General features: G+C 47.1%; 1 protein-coding gene across 1 annotated transcript in view; it reads left to right on the top strand.

The window, feature by feature from the left end:
- The first annotated feature begins 2,006 nt into the window (after positions 1–2,006).
- The window catches only part of OTUD7A (OTU deubiquitinase 7A), a 388,370-nt gene continuing 381,610 nt past the window's right edge, over positions 2,007–8,766 (top strand). Inside the window, exon 1 of the mRNA XM_034938456.4 lies at positions 2,007–2,234. The gene's annotated coding sequence lies outside the window, so the exon portion shown is untranslated. The remainder of the gene's footprint in view (positions 2,235–8,766) is intronic.

Here is an 8,766-nt window from a genome sequence, read left to right as displayed (position 1 = left end):
TGACCCAAGTATGCAAGACCGGTTCCTTGAAAATCAATTGAAAATCAATGTAACCCATCATATCAACAAGCTAAAGAAAATAAAATCACATGACCGTATCAATAGATGCAGAAAAAGAATTTGGCAAAATCCAACATTCATTCATGATAAAAACTCTGCAAACTAGGAATAGAGAGAACTTCCTAATCTTGATAAAGAAGAACTAAAAAAATCCTACTGCTAACATCATATTTAGTGGTAAGAAACTGGATACTTCCCCTAAATTCAGGACAGGACTGTTAAGAGAATGAAAAGACAAGCTTCCACTGGAAGAAAATACTTGCAAAACACGTATCAGATAAAGTACTTCTATCCAAAATACACAAAGAACTCTTAAAACTCAACCATAAGAAAACAACCTATTTTTTTTTAATGGGCAAAAGATGTGAACAAACATCTCACCAAAGAAGATATACAGGTGCATATGAAAATTTGCTCCACATAATTTTTCAGTAGAAAATAGAAAATTAACAATGATATAGCACTATATGCCTACTAGAATGTCTAAAATTATAGATGATAGACGGATGGATGGATGGATGGACAGATAGATAGACAGATAAAGATAGCCAATATCAAGTGCTGGTGAGGATGAAGGAAAGGGATTCATATTTGCTGACAGTTGTAAAAATGCTATAGCCACTCTAGAAAACTGTTTGGTTCTTATAAAGTTAAACAAATTTACCATAAGATCTAGGAATTGCACTCCTAGATATTTAGTCTACTAATTTAAAAACTTTTGTCCATACAAAACGCTGCATGCAAATGTTTATAGAATGTTTATTCACAGTCGCCAAAAACTGGAAACCACCCAAATATTCTCCAGTGGGTGACTAAACAAAATGTGGTACAAATAATGAGACTCCCCTCAACAATAAAAAGGACTATTACTATACACAATAACATGGATGAATCTCCAAGGTATAATGATGAGGGAATAAAGTCAGTTTCAAAATGTTACATATTGCGTAATTCCATGTATACGACACACTCACAAAGACAAAACCGTAGCAATGGAGAACCTATCAGTGGTTACCAAAAGTTAGGGTTGGCGGGGGCGCTGTTATAAAACGGCAGAACTAGGGAGCTCTTTATTGCGCTAGTGGTTACATGAATCCAAACAAGGGTTCAAGATCACAGGATTATATATCAAATAACCAATTTTACTGAATATCAATTTTAAAAGTCAAATAAATTATTAAACACTATTAAACATATACAATGTTTAATGTCAAGCAAAAAGTCCTAAACTAAAAGTAAAATAATGATTGTTTAGAAGTACACCAGGATGGTATGGGTCATCTGCAATATAACGTCCTGTTTGGGATAAGGAAGCGTGACTACATCTACAGGGTGACGTGAGAAGGGCCCAGAGCAGCGAGCAGGTCTTGCCATCAGGGAGGGGAACCATCTGAAGGGGTGGCGTGAAAAAGTCTTTAGAGGAAGGCAAAAAATGGGAAAAGGTCAGAGAACCTCTTTGGGAGGTAAAAGGACCAGCTTTGGATTAGGCGTGATGCACAGGCCCCAGCGCAGGGCGTAGAAACCGCAGCCTGGACAGCCTGGGTGGGAGAAAGTTTGGGATGTTTAGGAAGGAAGGGTGCGCCAGCCAGGGGGAAGAAACGAGACAGGTGGCCGCAGATGGCGCGAGTCAGGCAGCAGGAAAAGGCAGGCTGTTTAAGCAGCCTTTCCTGCAGTCCAGGCGGAGAGCGCAGAAGGGGCACCCCGAGAGGCAAGCGTGGGAGAGCCGGAGCGGGCTCGCGGGCGCGCGGGCGCTATGCGTCCCCTCCTCGGCTCGCGGCCGCGAGCACGCGCTCTCCGTGCCCGGCCCCGGAGGTGCGGGGGCGGGGCACAGGCGCGGCGCGCGCACGTTCGCGCGGGGCGGGGGCGGGGCGCGAACGCGACCGGTGACGTCAGAGGAGGGCGCGCGCCCGGAGGCAGCAGGCGGAGCCGGGAGGCGGGCGTTGCGCGCGGCCGCGGGCGGAGCGGAGAGGCGCGAGGGGCGGAGCGGAGCGCGGAAGGAGGCGGGGGAGGAGAGGCCACCGGGACCGCGAGCGGCAGCTGGGGAGGGGGCCGCGGAGCCCGAGCGGGAGCAAAACAGCTGATCTGGTTTTCCTTTAAAGCGAGAGAAAATGGAAGTCGGGTAGCGGCGACTGCGGCGCTGCGGGCTGGCGGAGCGGAGCGGCGCGGCGCGGCAGGTAAGACGGCGCTGGCCGCGGTGCTGCCGGCGGGCGGCGGGGCCGGGCCCGCGGACCAGGCAGGTGCGCTCTCCGGGCGCGGGGCCGGCGCCGTCTCCTTCCCGAGCTCCGTGGAGAGGCAGGTGGGCGTTGAGGCCGGGCGACCGCGGGGCCGGGGCACGGGGACGCGGGGGGCGCGGGCCCCGGCTGGTCTCGCCGGCGCGTCTGCATTGCGGGCTCCGCTCCGGACCCCGCGGGCTCCCGGGCCACCGGCTCCGGCCCGGCGTGGCGCGCCTCTCTCGGGCAGGGCGCGGCGCTCCCGCTGGGTCGGGGCTGCTGCCTCCGCTCAGCTCTTTGGCTGTCCGCACTGGAACGTGATGCCAGGCGTGGGGCGACCGACCCCTCGGTCCGTGCGCGCGCGTCGGGGGTCCCGCGGCTCTTGCAGACGGCCGGGCAGGGCCCGGCCCCGAGCCGCGCGCGAGGCCGCTCGCCGGGCACCGGAGCTGTGACTGCGTGGGTCCCCGCGGCCCGGCGCACCGCCGTCCCGCTCGCTCTGCTGGGTCTCGCTGAACAGCAGGCAAACCATTAAGGCAATTTGGCTGTGAACCCAGAGGCCTTCCCTAGCATCTCCTCACTGGAGGGGAAAAAATTGCATCTGCGGTGCTTTAAGTGCTCCTTTAAATTTGGGAGATGTCAGTGATGTCATCATTAACTAAAACTTTCCTTCATTGGACACAACCGCTCAAGTATATCCTCCTCCCTCCCGGTGAAGCTATTGCAGCCCTTTGAGAATCTCTGTAATAAAATGGATTTGCCTCTGCTCTGTAAACTCAGCTACCTCACACAAGTGCAAATGACTTTTATTTCTGTCTATTGGCTTGAGAATGTATAGATTTAAGAGTAGCTGAAGGGAAACTTGTGAGACCCCGATCAGGGAAACGCTTCATCCACAGCACAAGGATCCAGGGGAAAGTCATGTATGACATGCACATGGTTACCGCCAGGTGATAGCTTTGTAAATGGAAGTGGGCTGTAAGAGGAACAATTTTTAAAAATATGATGAGGCAGATAATGTGTCCAGGAAAAGGTTGACAGCGGGGCCTAAATCTTTACAGGTCTTAATTGCTTCAGGAAAATCTGCAGGTGTCCTTCTTCACCATCCTCCTCCTCCTCCTCCAGGGTGTGCCCGGGAGAAGCCTGCCCTGGGCGAAGGCTGGGAGGCAGGTTCACTAGGGTCCTCCCAGCAGCCGTGTGTCCCACCAGCTTCAAAGGCCTCTTCAAGACCCAAAGAGGGTTCATGAGAACAGAGGTAGATCTGCACGGCACACTCAGTTCTGGATAAACATTCCCCACTAAATGGGATCAACACTCCATTATTTTATTGTGAGTGTGCCATTAGTACCAATTCTTATGGGAACAAAACTAAGCAAGTTCCCAAGGCAATCTGAGTATCTACTCAAGCCTATCATATCGAAAGGATATCCAATAAGGGACAAAAGTATTGACATTTTTGTATTTAATAATTAATGACACCTCCTAATTGGTTAAAATAAGCATGCCTTGAATTGTTAGTGTGATTTTATTGGATCTGTAAGGAATTTAATACCATATGCCACTCAAAAGTTGGGACCTGGTTAGGAACTTCAATCTCTTGAACCCTGTATTGGTGTGAAAAGAATGGGAAAACAGTGGTTACTTAGGCCTTTAGTGTTCAGGCTGATAATGGGTGGAAATCACCGCTTTACGAAGTATTGCCACGTGCGGGTCTCACTTGGGCCTGGATCATAGATGGCAGGTTTTCCCTTAGAAAGTAACTCCTGAGGCCCCCAAGCTTGGTGGAGAAGGAGAGGGGACACCTTTCTCTGAGCAAGTGTGTGTAATTCTTGGCCTCTGACCTCCTGATGGTCCCGCATTTATTCCCAATGGTGTGCCTAAGTGAGATGAGAAACTGGCTCCAAGTGAGCAGTGAGCTGCTTTTGGATGACACTGCTCCCGCTGTGTGTAGTTGCTTTAGAACTTAACTCTTGAGTTGTGGCAGAGATTCTTCTTTACAACATGTCCTCAATAGTATGAAGATTGGTTTTTCAGGGTCTGCATTGCAAACTCTTTGAAAATGGAGTCTGTGAAATCAATCTGGCCCCGTATCCATCTTTTTGTTTTCACCTGTAGACTCGTGAAAATATTCACCACGTTTATGGTTTAACTCACTGTAGTACTTGTAAAACTTCAAATGCAAGTGTTTCCACTAAATCTTTAGGTATGGGTCACTTATTTCCCCAAAACATTTTAAAACAACCGCTTTAAAGCCTCTTCATCCCGCTTGTATGTTTAGAGTGCTTAAATTTGGGAGTTGTCAGTGACTTCCCAAAAGAGATCACTGTCACATCTTCCGTTTCTAAGAAGTAAAAATTGCCCTGATTTTCTTTCTGTTCCCTCTGGGATATTAAGGTCATTTATTCATGCCTTAGGCCCACGGAAGAAAGGTTCAATCAGCTCTTGTGGGCCAGCAGGGGGCGTGCTAAACGCGGCTTGGCGGGCCTGTGTCAGAGCCACCTTGGGAGTGGATCTCCAAGTTGAGGTGGGTGCATGTGTGTGCGCCGGTGTGCTCCGCCCCCGCCCTCCGCCCCTCCCCCTCCGCTCCCGCATGCCTGTCTTCCAAGAGATGGAAACTTAAGGAAGGGTTGGGGGCACATACTTGAATGACCGGAGGTTGTGGAGTCTGGAATGTAGGCCTCCCTAGCAGAGATTGCTTCAGTGGCTCCATGTCTTTGGAAGGTGGCTCTTAGCACACTTTGAGTCTCAGGATTGAGTGCCTTCTCAGACTGCGGAAGTGAGTGTTAGTTTGGAGAGGAGAAAGTTGACTTCAGTGAACTACAGGCTGGTGTCCTGGTCATGGCGTGAATGTGCCAGCCAGGGCAACCCCGTGGAAATCCTCTCCTGCACACCCTTGATGTTTGCTCCTGGCTTTGACTCCCGACTGACTTAGGCCCTGGGACCCTGTGTGGTGGTACTTCCCAGAGGGGCCTATTTGACCCCTTGCACTGAATTATAGGTGGCGGATGTCCACTTAGGAAGTAACTCCTGTGGCCCCCAAGCCTGGTGGAGGAGGGAAGGGGCACTTTGCTCTGAGCAAGCTGTGTGCAAGTCATGGCCTCTGACCTTCTGATGGTGCCACATTTATTTCCATGACGTGCCTAAATGAGATGGGAAGGGCTCTTGGACTCAAAATTTCTCTGATGAAAAACGTTTCGTTACTGTGCTTTTATTTTTCCCTATAAAATGAAAACAAGAAAAAAAAAGGCAACTGTGCTTTTTCACTTAAAATGTGCTTTATCTGATTTTAAGTGTGTGCCAGGTTATTCAACCACATGTTCCCTGGGAGACTTTTCCTCGCAGGGACTGAACTCAGAGAGGCCAGCTTGTGCTCCAGGGCTATTTTGGTGAGTTGGGATGGGTGTTTCCCATGCTTAGATGGTCATTGCAGCATCTGGGTGTGTTACTGAAGACCAAAGACTCCTCTCTCCTACTGAGGTTCCTCATGGAGGCCCCATGCGAAAGGGAACATCACACTTTAAAAGGAAAGAAGTTTCACAGATGCCCTACTAGAGAACTAGCCCAGTGCTATGACTGGGCATTTCTTTATGCTTCTCATTCCATTTAAATTGTGTGGAAAACTGAACTACTGATTTCAAGGGGGCAAATGGGAATAACATGTTTTTCAGCTTTAGTGAATCAGGCTCTTCACCTTGATTGAACACTGTAAATGGTTAAAGGGGAAGCGCCACTACATGTAAAATAGGTGATGCCAAATCCCTTTAGAAGCTGTTCATCCTTGAGGACAAAATGGGAATAAGATATGCTGGTTCTTTTTTGTAACGTATTTAATGTGAAAATATTTTACCCTTGAACCTTGGAAAAAGAATTTTATTTGCCTATTGGTAGACTGCCATGTCTCCCAAAAAGTTTGTGTGTGAGACCAAGAATAAGATGGCCTTAACACAGATGCCACAAGGGGGGAACCGCCTTCGTCACACTTTTGGAATGGTGTTCTTCATCATTCATAGTAACAGGCGGGAGAAGTGGGTTAAAAATAAGTCTTTAAAAAGCTGAAATGGAGAGAAGGGCCGGACGCTGCCTTATTACTTGCCTGTGTTGTGGAGGCGTGTTTAGCTGGCTGGTTTGCACACAGCATTTCTGGACCAGGAAGTGGGGGAGTATAGACTAGGACTGGGAGGGAGTGGGCCATGCAGCAGCTACAGCTGGCCAAGGCCTGGCCTGTCGTGCTCTAGGTTCCTCTTGGCAAAGGGAAAGAGTTAGTCTCCCATGCATCTAAAGCCTTGTTTGGTAAAATTGCATGATTCCACAAAACCCAAGTCCTTGCTATTACCAATTTCTGCTCTATAGCATCTCACATTCTGAGAAGCCAAATACACATTAATGCTAATACAAGTTTTAAATACATCTCTCTTAGTTAAGTAGATAAGTCTAAAGTAAACTCATTTTGTAGGATTGAAGTATTTTGCGTTTCTCCTTCCAAGGAAATATTTTCTATTTGAGCATATTTTATTCTTAATCTCGTTTTCCTTATAAATATAATGGAAATTTGATGTCTGAATGAATACACATGAGTAAGATGCAGTATTGACTTTTATGAAATATAAAATTAGACCTTGGAAATTCATTTCCTTGTCTGTTCAGCGTTTCATTTGTTTTGTTAGATTACTTTTAAGTTTCACATGGTGCTGGGGATTGGTGTGAACAGACCATACACCCATCCCTCTGTGAGATTAGATTAAGTTTCTCAGTTACTGAGACAAAGGTTTAGGAGCTCACTCAAGAGGAGGTGGCTGCCTGGAGTGAGAGCAGACATCTGTCTGTGGTGCAGACAGGTTGAACCTTGCTACCTCTGAGAAGACCCCAGTTTTCATGCCCCCAGGGCTAACACACCCATCTTCAAATAATTTACCCAAATAATTTCTGCGCTCACATTTTAGGAACTTTCTATGAATTAAGTTCTCCGAGTTTTTACAGTAAGCTTAGGGTTAGCCTGTTAGCCTGTCATGTCTTTGTTGCAGAAGAGACCACACAATGCACAGTGTCCTGGGACTCAGCATGTCCTCCTTCCCCAGATCACCTTACATCATCCCTGAAGTCCATGCAATACCCTTTTATCTTGGGGGTCTAAAAACCATACCATGGTTGCAGCCCATTTCCTCACAATTCCTCTAATAATGATTTGAGGTTTCAAGACAACGTGTGTTATTGTAGTGTGGGCAACACATTTGCATGTATAATTTTTCATGCCTTTTACAAAAATTGTTTGACATCCAAGAGGTACATAGTTAACTTTTTCTTTTTAAAATGTATGAATTGGAGTATTTGTTTTGACTGTCTGTTAAATAATATACCATCTCTTGAAAGAATCATCACTGAACAGTAAAAATAAATGAGACATGCTTCCAGCTCACTTGGACTTGATGACCAGTTGTGTGACCTTGGGCACAACCCCAGGGGGGGACACAAGGGCAGAATATCTCTTGAGCCATCCTGTAGGCTTTAGGGTAGAGCAGATGAGTGAGTGTATGCCATGGGTTCTTAAGTTCTAGATTGATAAGTTGTTCAATAAAAGGAACTGGAGACAGTATTTGTCTCACTTACCATCAGCCCAGTTTCTATCCTTTGACAGTTGATGTAGTCATAGTTTGCACTTGTAACCAAGGCGTTGCTTAGATGAACTTGCTTTGACTTGTGTGTGTGTGTAGGAAGAGGAGGTGTGGGTAAAAAGAATGGAGGGGCTTCTATGGCTTGGGGATTCTTGGAGTTAAAAGTCATTAGCCATGATATAGTTTGGCTGTATCCCCACCCAAATCTCAACTTGAATTGTATCTCCCAGAATTTCCATGTGTTGTGGGAGGGACCCAGAGGGAGGTAATTGAATCATGGGGCTGGTCTTTCTCATGCTATTCTCGTGATAGTGAATAAGTCTCACAAGATCTGATGCATTTATCAGGGGTTTCTGCTTTTGCTCCCTCTTCATTTTTCTTTTGCCACCACCACGTAAAAAGTGCCTTTCGCTCCCTGCCGTAATTCTGAGGTCTCCTCAGCCGTGTGGAACTGTAAGTCCAATTAAACCTCTTTTTGTTCCCAGTTTCACGTATGTCTTTATCAGCAGGATGAAAACAAACTAATACAGTAAATTGGTACCAGTAGAGTGGGGCATTGCTGAAAAGATACTCGAAAATGTGGAAGTGACTTTGGAACTGGGTAACAGGCAGAGGTTGGAACGGTTTGGAGGGCTCAGAATAAGACAGGAAAATGTGGGAAAGTTTGGAATCTCCTAGAGACTTGTTGAATGGCTTTGACAAAAATGCTGACAGCAATATGGACAATAAGGTCCAGGCCAAGGTGGTCTCAGATGGAGATGAGGAACTTGTTGGGAACTGGAGCAAAGGTGACTCTTGTTATGTTTTAGCAAAGAGACTGGTGGCATTTTGCCTCTGCCCTAGAGATTTGTGGAACTTTGAACTTAAGAGAGATGATTTAGGGTATCTGG

Source organism: Pan paniscus, chromosome 16 (genome assembly GCF_029289425.2).
Source record: "Pan paniscus chromosome 16, NHGRI_mPanPan1-v2.0_pri, whole genome shotgun sequence".
NCBI lineage: Eukaryota > Metazoa > Chordata > Mammalia > Primates > Hominidae > Pan > Pan paniscus.
Note: the sequence above shows the minus strand (reverse complement) of the source record. Positions and strands in the feature narration are given on the sequence as shown.